General features: G+C 44.6%; 1 pseudogene; it reads right to left on the bottom strand.

The window, feature by feature from the left end:
* The window catches only part of LOC149459810 (ATP-binding cassette sub-family B member 6-like), a 42,517-nt pseudogene extending 36,023 nt beyond the window's left edge, over positions 1–6,494 (bottom strand).
* Between the last annotated feature and the right edge of the window lie 5,957 nt (positions 6,495–12,451).

The following is a 12,451-nucleotide window of genomic DNA, read 5'->3' as shown; positions in this document are numbered from 1 at the left end:
AACTTTTGATATTGACCAAATACTTATTTTCCACCATAATTTGCAAATAAATTCTTTCCAAATCAGCCAATGTGATTGTCTGGATTTTTTTTCTCATTTTGTCTCTCATAGTTGAGGTCTACCTATGATGCCAATTACAGGCCTCGCTCATCTTTTTAAGTGTGAGAACTTGCACAATTGGTGGCTGACTAAATACTTTTTTGCCCCACTGTATATATATGTTACATCTTTTTCTGTAAATACTTTAATTGCACCACTTTGACCTTTTTAGTAATAAATCCTATTTTCTGAAAAGTGTTGAAACTGTCTCTAAAGATTTTAATGCAAACTACTACTGTATGTAATAATCCTCTGAATATACCTGTCTGTGGTGGCAGTGTGTATTACAGACGCTGAGATTTGAGATTTTCCTCCCCTGCAAAAAGGCGGTGGTGGCAGTGTGAAGGGTTAATTGTGTAATTAACCTGACCCAGTAACAATCACTCTCAGGCTGCTGGCACATAGACTGTGGTCCCGCGAGCTGGAAAATCTTTGTGCAGGGCGCAGCTGAGAGTGGCATTGTTACGCAAGTGACAGCGTGGTGTGAGATGGGCTGGCCCTTCGTTCACGAGAAGGGCTGGGGTCTGACGCCGCGTACCGTCACAAGCGTTTCTGGAAAAAGCACTAAAAAACGCATTGCGGTGAACCAAGCCTTAGGTGGATACACTCACATTCTTCGAAGGGTATAATAATGATTCTGTTGTTGGCCTGCAATGTCAGTTGTACCTCAGTAGACTGTTGATGCTGCTGGTCCCTCTGTCCACACTACGGAGTACCTCCCCTGTCTTACGTCCAAGATGCCAGCGTAACGACAGCGAGTGCAGGTGGGCAAACAGGCGGATCTGTACCTCGCGGTTTGTAAACTGCTGGACCCGGATCCATAGGAAGGTTCTTAAGTTACTTACAAACCCTGTTGCACCTGATAGACACAGAAAAAAAAAGAAAGAAAAAAAAATGTAAAAAAAACAAAAAATAAAAAAAGTTAAAAAAAACAACAAAAAAAATAAAAAGTAAAAAACCAACAAAAATTAAAAAAAAGTAAAAAAACAACAAAAATTAAAAAAAGCAAAAAAATTTAAAAAAACATTTTTTAAAAAAAAGTAAAAAAAAAAAATTAAAAAAAAAAAAAAAATCACAAATAACAGCAAACAGCTACATGGCACAGACAGAACATGCTCTAATGATGGCGTCCCTCCTGCAGTTACCTGCTCCTCCTCCTTGCAGCAGCTTGAGCAGGACATATAGGCAGACGGTGAGCGCCAACACGTGCCAGGTAGATCCATCCGTCAGCTGGTCCACTGTGATGGAGATAACACATAGTCAGATGACAAGCAAGGCCACAATGGATTGTAAGCTCTTGGGAAAAACATCATTTACCTTGCAGGAACTGAACGCACCTCTGTATCTCCATGAAAACGGTTGTCTGTATTCCTGTTGCTCGGCGCTCTTTTTGAATACACGCCAATTTACTGTACCCTGCTAATATGTATGAAGCAACACCATGGGGGTTATTTACTAAAACTTTATGGTGCAAAATCTGGTGCAGCTCTGCATACAAACCAATCGGCTTCCAGGTTTTATTGTCAAAGCTTAGAAGATGATTGGCTACCATGCATGTTTTAGTAAATCTCCCCCCTGTGTTAGCAGCAGGAAGTGCATAGAGAACAGCCAAACTGGTGTATGTATTGGGCTGTGATGGGCAGCCTTGCCCAATGCAGTCCCAACACACAGATCAGGGGTCCCCAAACTGCAGCCAAATCCGGCCCTTTGATATCCTTTATCCGGCCCTTGGGACACTATTGCTCCCACTGACACCAACAAGAGGGCACTATTCCTCCCACTGACACCAATGATGGGGCACTATTCCTCCCACTGACACCAATGATGAGGCACTATTCCTCCCACTGACACCAATGATGGAGCACTATTCCTCCCACTGATACCAATGATGGGGCACTATTCCTCCCACTGACACCAATGATGAGGCACTATTCCTCCACTGACACCAATGATGGGGCACTATTCCTCCCACTAACACCAATGATGGAGCACTATTCCTCCCACTGATACCAATGATGGGGCACTATTCCTCCCACTGACACCAATGATGAGGCACTATTCCTCCCACTGACACCAATGATGGGGCACTATTCCTCCCACTGATACCAATGATGGGGCACTATTCCTCCCACTGACACCAATGATGGGGCGCTATTCCTCCCACTGACACCAATGATGGGGCACTATTCCTCCCACTGACACCAATGATGGGGCACTATTCCTCCCACTGATACCAATGATGGTTCACTATTCCTCCCACTGATACCAATGATGGGGCACTATTCCTCCCACTAATACCAATGATGGGGCACTATTCCTCCCACTGATACCAATGATGGGGCACTATTCCTCCCACTGATACCAATGATGGGGCACTATTCCTCCCACTGACACCAATGATGGGGCACTATTCCTCCCACTGATACCAATGATGGGACACTATTCCTCCCACTGACACCAATGATGGGACACTATTCCTCCCACTGATACCAATGATGGGGCACTATTCCTCCCACTGATACCAATGATGGGACACTATTCCTCGCACTGACACCAATGATGGGACACTATTCCTCCCACTGATACCAATGATGGGGCACTATTCCTGCCACTGATACCAATGATGGGGCACTATTCTTCCCACTGACACCAATGATGGGACACTATTCCTCCCACTGATACCAATGACGGGACACTATTCCTCCCACTGATACCAATGATGGGACACTATTCCTCCCACTGACACCAATGACGGGACACTATTCCTCCCACTGATACCAATGATGGGGCGCTATTCCTCCCACTGACACCAATGATGGGACACTATTCCTCCCACTGATACCAATGATGGGGCACTATTCCTCCCACTGACACCAATGATGGGGCACTATTCCTGCCACTGATACCAATGATGGGGCACTATTCCTGCCACTGATACCAATGATGGGGCACTATTCCTCCCACTGACACCAACAAGAGGGCACTATTCCTCCCACTGACACCAATGGTATGGAACTATTCCTCCCACTGACACCAATGATGGGGCACTATTCCTCCCACTGACACCAATGATGGAGCACTATTCCTCCCACTGACACCAATGATGAATGATTAAAGAGCGCTGTACAGCAGAGCGATGTGCTACGCTGTCATGCAGTGGTATGCAATTCTCTATGGTGCACTGCAATAAAATGCAGCATGTCTACATTTTATTGCGGCACCCTGCAGAACAGCTCTGAGGTGCATTGCAATGTGAATGAGACATACAGGAACATACATGTTTTCTGTGTGTCCATGCGTTAACCTGTGTTTTAACAGTGCGCTAAAATGAAGGTCAATGCACGGGACACAGCCGACAAATCACTACACCGGCCCGTTGCCAGTGTCATGTGACCACTGTGACCAATCACAGCCGATCACAAGTCAATTGTATAAAATGGAAGGCTTCCAGTCATGCCATCCATTGTATACAATTGCGTTGTTAGCTATGATTGGTCAAAGCAGTCACATGATACAGACAGGGCCAATCACAGCCCATCTGTATCATGTGATCAGCTTTGCCTAATCCCAGCTAATCACAACAAAAGGCTGAATTAATTTGTTTCATTCAGTAACAATGATTGCAAATATCAATGAAATACATCGGTATTAGCAATCATAATGTGTTAAAAAAAAATCCTGATTACTTTCCCAGAGTAGTTCAATGTTACTATGGTAACATTGTATTGCTTTGGTCACAGTATGCTGAAAAAAAAAATAGTAAAAAAAAAAAGAAAAAAGAAATCATGTAATAAAAAAATAAAAAAAAAAATAGAAAAATTTGAAAAAACCCCCCACTAAATTATTATTATTATTTTTATTATTTTCACCAAAGAAATGTAGCAGAATACATTTTGACCTAAATTTATGAAGAAATGTTATTTATTTGCAAAATTTCATAACAGAAACAAAGAAAAGTGCGGCTTTTTTTTTTTTCTTTCAAAAGTCTCAGGTGTTTTTTGTTTTATTTAGCAAAAAATAAAACACCCAGCAGCAATTAAATACCACCAAAAGAAAGCTCTATTTGTGTGAAAAAAACGATAAAAATTTCATATGGGAACAGCGTTGCATAACCGCGCAATTGGCCTGGGCAGGAAAGGGGTATAAGTGCCCAATATTGAAGTGGATACACAAATTTTTTACCTTTCATTTCTATTTTAACCCCTCGCCTACAGGGCACTTACACCCCCTTCCTGCCCAGGCCAATTTTCAGCTTTCAGCGCTGTCACATTTTGAATGACAATTGTGCGGTCATGCAACACTGTACTCATATGAATTTTTGTATCATTTTTTTTACACAGATAGAGCTTTCTTTTGGTGGTATTTAATCACCTCGGGGTTTTTTATTTTTTGCTAAACAAACCAAAAACAACTGAAAATTTTGAAAAGAAAAAGTTTTTTCTTAGTTTTCGTTATACAATTTTGTAAATATGTGATTTTTCTCCTTGATGATGTGCGCTAATGAGGCTGCACTGATGGGCACTGATAGGTGGCACTGATGGGCACTGATGAGGAGGCACTGGTAGGTGGCACTGATGGGCATTGACAGGCATCACTGATGGGCACTGAAAAGCAGCACTCATATATGGCACTGATAGACAGCACTGACTGGCACTGTTAGGATGCACTGATATGTAGCACTGACAGGCACTGATAGGCGGCACTGATTGTAGAACTGATAGGCGGCACTGACTGGCATTGATAGGTGGCACTGACTGGCACTGATAGGTGGCACTGAAAGGCAGCTCATCATTGATGTGCACTGGTAGGCACTGATATGTGGCATTGATGTGGCACTGATGGACACTGACAGGTGGCACTGCTGGGGCTACACTGATCATCAGGGTACAATGACCATCAGTGCCCTGATGATCAGTGTAGATGTCCCCTCTGAAGGATGCCGATTACCGGCTCTCCTCTCCTCTGTCAGCGTGACAGCTCGTGAGGAGAGAAATGCCGATAACCAGCATTTCCCTATTTACATGCGATCAGCTGTGAATGGACACAGCTGATCACATGACCGAGCCAACATCTTTGGCTCTTTCCATTGATCGGTGATCCGCTGTGTCCGAGGGACATAGGGCACCACCAATCGCCGCGCTGTGCGCTCCAAGAGCCGCGCACGCGCGGTCAGAGTGGGAGGACATCATGTGACGTCCTACCAGAACAAGAGAACAGCCTTGCGCCCGTCATTTCCGTATATGGCAGGCGGGATGCGGTTAAACTGAATGGGTTGTTATACAAGGTGAGGGTCACAAGGTGAGGACATCTACCGAAACAAAATGCAATAAAACTGACCAAAACACTGTAATCTGTACCGATAGATTCAGGGGCGGACTGACAACTCATTGGGCCCCCGGGCAATAGGGGATCATGGGGCCCCTGTGTCCTTGCCCAAACTCAAAAAAGCCTATGAAAAAGGTACCAGGGGCATCTCATGGGGCCCCCTACTGACCCCGGGCCCTCGGGCAGTGCCCAGGTTTCCAAATGGTCAGTCCGCCCCTGGATAGATTTTATTCTGTCATGTAAAATTTTTAAACTGTTAATTAAATCAGGTGATCCAAAAACTGATCCAAATCAATCATGTTCACTTTTACAGAGAAAGTAAAGCTTGAAGGCCGGTCTCACCTATTTTCTTGTAATAGATGGGGACGAAGACATTGATAGCTCGTTCCAGACCCATCAACCCCATGCAGAGGAGAACCAGAAGCTGCAGAAATATACTCCCCCGCGGCCACATATACGGAACGAGGAGCCGCACCTTCTTCCAGAAACCCTGCCATGTCGACTGGTTCTGATCCCTCAAAAGAGGCTAAGAGAATAGAAAAAGGAGCAATAAATCTGTAAACAATATGCCTATGGAGGGGGATGACAACTTGGACAATCCATGGAGAACATTCATGAAAAGAAACGTATTCTTGGCCGCTCTGCCGAAAAAAAACCCCTGCCCTCTGCCCCGCACCTTCTCTGGATGTTGTCAATCAGGGCAGCACAGTGGCTAAATGGTTACCACTTCTGCCTGGCAGTACTCGGGTTGCAGGTTCAAATCCCAACCACAGCACCACCTGCCTGGAGTTTGCATGTTCTCCCTGTGCCTGTGTGGGTTTCCTCCGGTTTCCTCCCACACTCTAAAGACATGCTGGTAGGTTAATTGGCTCCTATCTAAATTGTCCCTAGTATGTGTATGTATGAATGTGAGTTAGGCACCTTAGATTGTACGCCCCTTGAGGGTTAGGGACCTTAGATTGTACGCCCCTTGAGGGTTAGGGACCTTAGATTGTACGCCCCTTGAAGGTTAGGGACCTTAGATTGTACGCCCCTTGAGGGTTAGGGACCTTAGATTGTATGCCCCTTGAGGGTTAGGGACCTTAGATTGTACGCCCCTTGAGGGTTAGGGACCTTAGATTGTACGCCCCTTGAGGGTTAGGGACCTTAGATTGTACGCCCCTTGAGGGTTAGGGACCTTAGATTGTACGCCCCTTGAGGGTTAGGGACCTTAGATTGTACGCCCCTTGAGGGTTAGGGACTGATGTGAATGTACAATATATATGTAAAGCGCTGAGTACATTGATGGGGATATATAAGTACCTGAAATTAATAAATAAATAAGAGACAGAGAGTCTGATGGGAAACAGATTCTGCAGTTTGTTTCTTATTAAGTGAAAACTTTTAGAGGGGTTTTCCTGGTATTCAACCCCAAAACAAAAAATTATTATATTGCAGCTTACCGATCCTTAGATGTGGTGGCTGCATTAGTCTTTTTTTTAGGTGTTTTCCCTTTATTTCACCTGGTGATCTGGCCAGTAAGCCTGTTATTTTTCAACACCATTTACCAGACCAAGCTGTCCAATAAAAGAGACAAACCATTTACCACTGACAGGGTTAATACAATGATCAGCTTTTATTTACTTTATGTGAAACCTTTATCCCAAAAGGAAAAACCTTTGCTGTGACTGCTTAACCCCTTCACGCCGGCACCTCCCGGCCCTTTAAGAGTTTCAGAAGCCGGGAGGCGGGACGGGGTTTAGGTTTATGTGACCGCCGTCACGGCGGTCACATGATCGGGAAAGGTCCCGATCGAAAGAGGAGATCGGGACCTTTCCGTGAGTACCGGACACGTGTGCTGGGAGCATGCAGGGCGCGCGCTCTCGGCACATATGTCCATTTTTATTAGAATGCAAATGTGCGGCCGCTCGACATCTAGGCCCAGACGCCGGAGGCCGCACATTTGCGTTCGGCCGGCGTGAAGAGGTTAAGTCCTCATGCACACGGGATGTTTTTACAGCGGCTGTTTTTGGCTTTTGACGTATTTTTCTACAGTCAGTAAACCCCCCAGCATGTTCTCCTATGTGTCCATACACACATAGACTGGAATCAACGTTTTTTGGCTGGAAAAAATACCCAGAATTAGTGAGTTTCTAGGGGAGTTTTTTAGCTGTAAAAAAAGCTCTAAAAAATGTGACAAAAGCCGTAAACCGCTGCAAACTGGTGTTTTTGGACTTTAATTGGGCAAAAAAAATTGTAAAAAAAAAAAAACGTAAAAACTGTAAACGCGGAAAAACGCTGCAGACCACAGCTAAACGCTAAAAAAACTTACATTTTTTTAACCACTTCCAGTCCGGACACTTTTACCCCCTTCCTGTCCAGGCCAATTTTCAGCTTTCAGTGCTATTACACTTTGAATGACAATTGCGCGGTCATGCAACACTGTACCCATATGAATTTTTTTGAGACAGATAAAGCTTTATTTTGGTGGTATTTATTTTATTTTTTTTTGCTATATAAATGAAAAAGTTAAAAAATTTTGAAAAAAAGTGTTTTTCTTATAAAATGTTGCAAATAAATAATCTTTCTTCATAAATCTTGGCCAAAATGTATTCAGTTATCTTTTTAGTAAAAAAAAAAAAAATAACCCAAATTAGTTCATAACCAAAAATTATAAATTTTTCTAAATTTTTTTTACATTTTTATTTTTTATACTATTATTTATGGGGTTTTTTTTTAACATACTGTCACCCTAGCAGTACAGTGTCACCATGGTGACACTGTACTAGTTGTGGGGGGTGATGAAGACTTTTTTTTTTTTACACTGATTGCTTTTACACCCATAAATAGCTGTAATAGCAATCATTTCTCCTTCTCTCTGTCTGCATTCTTGCAGCCACTGAGAAATACTGTGTGAGCTGTGATTGGCCACAGCTTGTCACATGGTACAAGGCTGTTGTGAATAGCCTTGTACCATGTGACCTCTGATTTTTCACAGATTTCAGACGTAGTAAGCAATGATGTCAGAAGTGACATTTTGCTTACTACTCTTCATGTCTTGGACTAGGTCACTTACAGACCATTTACCGTGATCTACCAGTGAGCCAAATTAATATGAGAATACGTGCACGTGGAGGTAAGACACTGACACTTCGCAGTTTGCCAACTTCCTAAAATTCTGTTTTATTGAGGAACTAACAGTATCATTTATAGGGCTTATGATGCAGGCAAAGCATATACATTGATTGGATGAAAAGTCCACTGGGTTTCTGCGTGTTCTTCCATCCGTGTTGATATCTTCCAATCATTGTCCCCAAAGAGACTCATTCCCTTTTATGGGGGTTGTTTACATTAAAAAAATACTTTTCTCCTAATGAGTCACCAAGGGTGAGACTCCAGATGAAGGCGCCATCTTAATTATCATCATTGTTCTGTCAACCTATATCTGATTGTTTACTTAAGAGAGTAAGGAATTTAAAGAGCAAGAAACAGACAGTAGCAAGACTATAAAATTGTCATTTTACTGATCATCTAATAAAACGTGGACTGTTTATCACAATCCACTACAATCCCCCCTTAAAATGGCTATTTTATTCCTGACTGTCCCTATGTCTTCTGATGTCCTAACTGCCTGGTGGCCCTCCCTCTGGAACTCTTTTAAGACGCATATAGAGCCCCTGAGTGGCTAATCCATCCCTAGAGTCTCGATACGTCCTGAGAAGGCCACAGTCAGGCACTGTCTTTCCCTGCTTATAGTTGTCTGTTGGGGGGGGGGGGAAATTTGTAGCATTCCCTTTTTTTTTATAAGTCTGAAATATGATGATCAGGGGCCATGGTCTGTAAGGGAGTATAGGATTCCCTTTCTTCACGGGGGAGTTCAACATTGTTATAGTTCAGGAAAGTAGGGGAGATCTCATTCACAGCTTTCCCTATTAGCCTCTTAATGCAAGGGATCACACAGCAGGCGACTACTGCCATTAGAATGATAATACCCAGGATAACCACCCCTGCTTGGGCGAGGGCTTTCTGCCAGCCACTCAGCCATCCAAACCACTGATCCCAGGGATGTGTAACACCAGAGTTTTCCTTAAGTTCATTTGACAGGTCCTCCAACCTCTTGATGGCCAGTGTCACCTTCCCATTTGGGCCTGTGTTATCTGGGATATACGTACAGCAGGTCATGGTCTTTGGTATCATTTTACAAACCCCCCCTTTTTCAGCTAATAACATATCGAGTGTCATACGATTTTGAAAGACCATGTTAGAAGTAGCCTCCAACTGCTCTGCTATCCCCTTTAAGGCATCTCGTGTGTAGTTTGCAAACCGTTGTTGATTATAGTAGATGTAGTTTATCCAATCTACATTCTTTTTCTCAGTGATGAAGAGGAATAGGGATTCAAATCCTGCGGCCACCTGGTCTCTGGCCTTGAATTCATCGGGTACCCCCCTTGGGACTCCTATCGCATATATATAGACATGGGGGTCAAAACTCCCTTGTGGGGCACTTTGTTTCTGCTTGGTTGCACGGGGGGGGGTTTGGGAGGCACCTTAAGTAATGGATCTGAGAGGATGTGCAATGGCATTATGGCATGGAGGCGTGGGGATTGGGAGAAGGGAGAGAATGATTAAGGGGGGCCAACCACTCTTTTGAAAGGTATATATCTTTCAGTTGGAACTCACAATGGTGGATTGTGCCACCTCTGGGGTATAACACCCCTAGAAGGTAAGTTCCCTGATCTCCCGGACTCTCTATGGTCAGAGTAAGGGGGATGGCTACAGTGAATTGCTTGTTCATTTTTGTGGATCACCTATCTACCTTAGGGGTGGTAAGTGAGTGTCATTCGGGAAATTAGAGATTTTCCATACCGGTCTTTCCGCTCTACTGCACTTTGTGGCTTATACCCCCAAACCGGTCTCGTGTTCCATCCCACTGATCCCCAGTAGCCACAATCTGCTCCCCAATAATTATCTGTAACACATATATATATTGTGGAGGCAATGGGGACAGGTGTGTTCTTGCACAGGCTATGATTGAAGAAAAATGTTGCTACTTGTGTGTTGGATGAATTATACTAAAAGTGGGTGGAGTCACCCTTGTGAGTGATGGCCACCTGTTGGCCCCCTCCCATTTCCACCAAAAAAGGATATGCAACACAATCATTGTGGTGTGGGTGACACGGACAGGGCCTCGTCCTCTGGAGCTGGAACCTTCTTGCAATGTGAGGCGTGTATCCAGGTGGACTTTCCCTCCAACTTCACTGAAGTGGCAGTCACCAGGAGCACCTGGAAAGGACCGTCATATCTGGGTTCCAATGTATGTTTTCGCAGAAACTTTTTGACCAAGACCCAGTCTCCAGGTTGTAAAGTGTGTGTTCCTATGTCCGCCTCAGGATCTGGAATGGAGAATACTTGCACATGGATATTAGTCAACACACGTGTCAAAGATATCACATACTTTGTCAATGAGTCAGACTGCAATTGTAATTGTTGAGGATAATAGGTACCCAGTCTAGGGGCGGACCCAAACAAAATCTCATAGGGAGACAACCCATGACTTCCCCTTGGTGTGTATCTAATGCTGAAAAGAGCAATAGGCAAGCTGTCCGGCCATCCCATGCCTACCTCTTGGTCCATTTTTAACATTCTTGACTTCAGGACCCCATTTAGGCGCTCTACCTTCCCACTACTCTGGGGATGATAGGGTGTGTGAAACACAAGTGTGACCCCCAGAGCCCCCCAGATCTCTTTTGTGACATTGGCAGTAAAAGCCGGTCCCTGATCGCTTTCAACCACCTCGGGCACTCCATATCTGCAGACTATCTCCGTGAGCAGCTTCTTGGCAGTGGTTCTTGCCGTCTGGTTGGTTACTGCGAACGCCTCTGGCCATCCTGAGAACATATCCACCACCACTAGGGCATATTCAAATCGTCCACTTTTTGGCATCTGGATATGATCTATCTGGATCCTCTGAAATGGATATAGTGCCCTGGCCAGATGTTTGCTTGGAGGTTTCTCAGGTCTTCCAGGATTGCACTTGGCACATACAACACAAGACTTACAGAATCTGTCTGTGTAAGCCGTAATTCCGGGTGCCACATAGTATTTACTGATCAAAGAGTTCATTAGCATCTTGGACAGATATGACGCTCCATGTGCCTACTGCACTGTTGCCGGATATAAGGATCTGGGAAGCAAAACCTTCTTCCCCACCACCCACAATCCTTTGTGCTCAACTGCTCCTTTCTGTATCCATTCCTTCCTTTCTTCTTCTGAAGCGTTATCCTGGGCTTCTTGGAGTTGGTTGTCCTTGGGCTGATGAATTAACACAGGCATCACCTCACTGCACATCTCTTCATCCTCTTCCTTCTCCCTGACCGCAGCTTGCTTAGCAGCCATGTCTGCCAGATGATTTCCTTTTGCTTCCATAGTGGTCAATTTACCGTGGGCCTTCACCTTCAATATGGCCACTTGGGCTGGTAGTGAGAGTGCTTCTATAAGGCGGTTGATCGCCTTTCCATGCTTTACAGGAGTCTCAGCTGCCGTGAGAAAGACCCTCATTTTCCAGATTAGGCCAAAATCAAGTGCAACCCCCAGTGCATATCTGGAGTCCGTGTAAATGTTAGCTGTCTGTCCTTTTGTTAATTCACAGGCTTTGGTGAGGGCCCTTAGTTCAGCCTCTTGTGCAGACATAAAAGGTGGAAGAGGTCTAGCTTGCAGTACCATTGTGTCGGTAGTCACAGCATATCCAGTGTGGTAGGTGCCAGCATTATCTGCAAAGCGGAATCCATCCACAAAGAGTATTAGGTCAGGATTTGATAGGGGCGTATCATGGACTGTTGGTAGGTGTGTAGTTTCTGCCTGCATAAGTTCCAAACAGTCATGTACCACATCCTCTGGTGCCATGTCTTTGTTGTCTTCTTCTGCTTCGTCTACCCCCCCCCCCCCTGGAAGAGGGAGAAGAGTTGCAGGGTTTATCTGGGTGCATCTTTCCAGGGTAACATGATCAGGCAGGAGGAGGGAGCCTTGTAGTCGCAGATGTCTGGCAGCA

This window comes from Staurois parvus, unplaced genomic scaffold (assembly GCF_062004578.1).
Source record: "Staurois parvus isolate SC_StPar_1 unplaced genomic scaffold, SC_StPar_1.0 ptg000246l, whole genome shotgun sequence".
Taxonomy (NCBI): domain Eukaryota; kingdom Metazoa; phylum Chordata; class Amphibia; order Anura; family Ranidae; genus Staurois; species Staurois parvus.
Note: the sequence above shows the minus strand (reverse complement) of the source record. Positions and strands in the feature narration are given on the sequence as shown.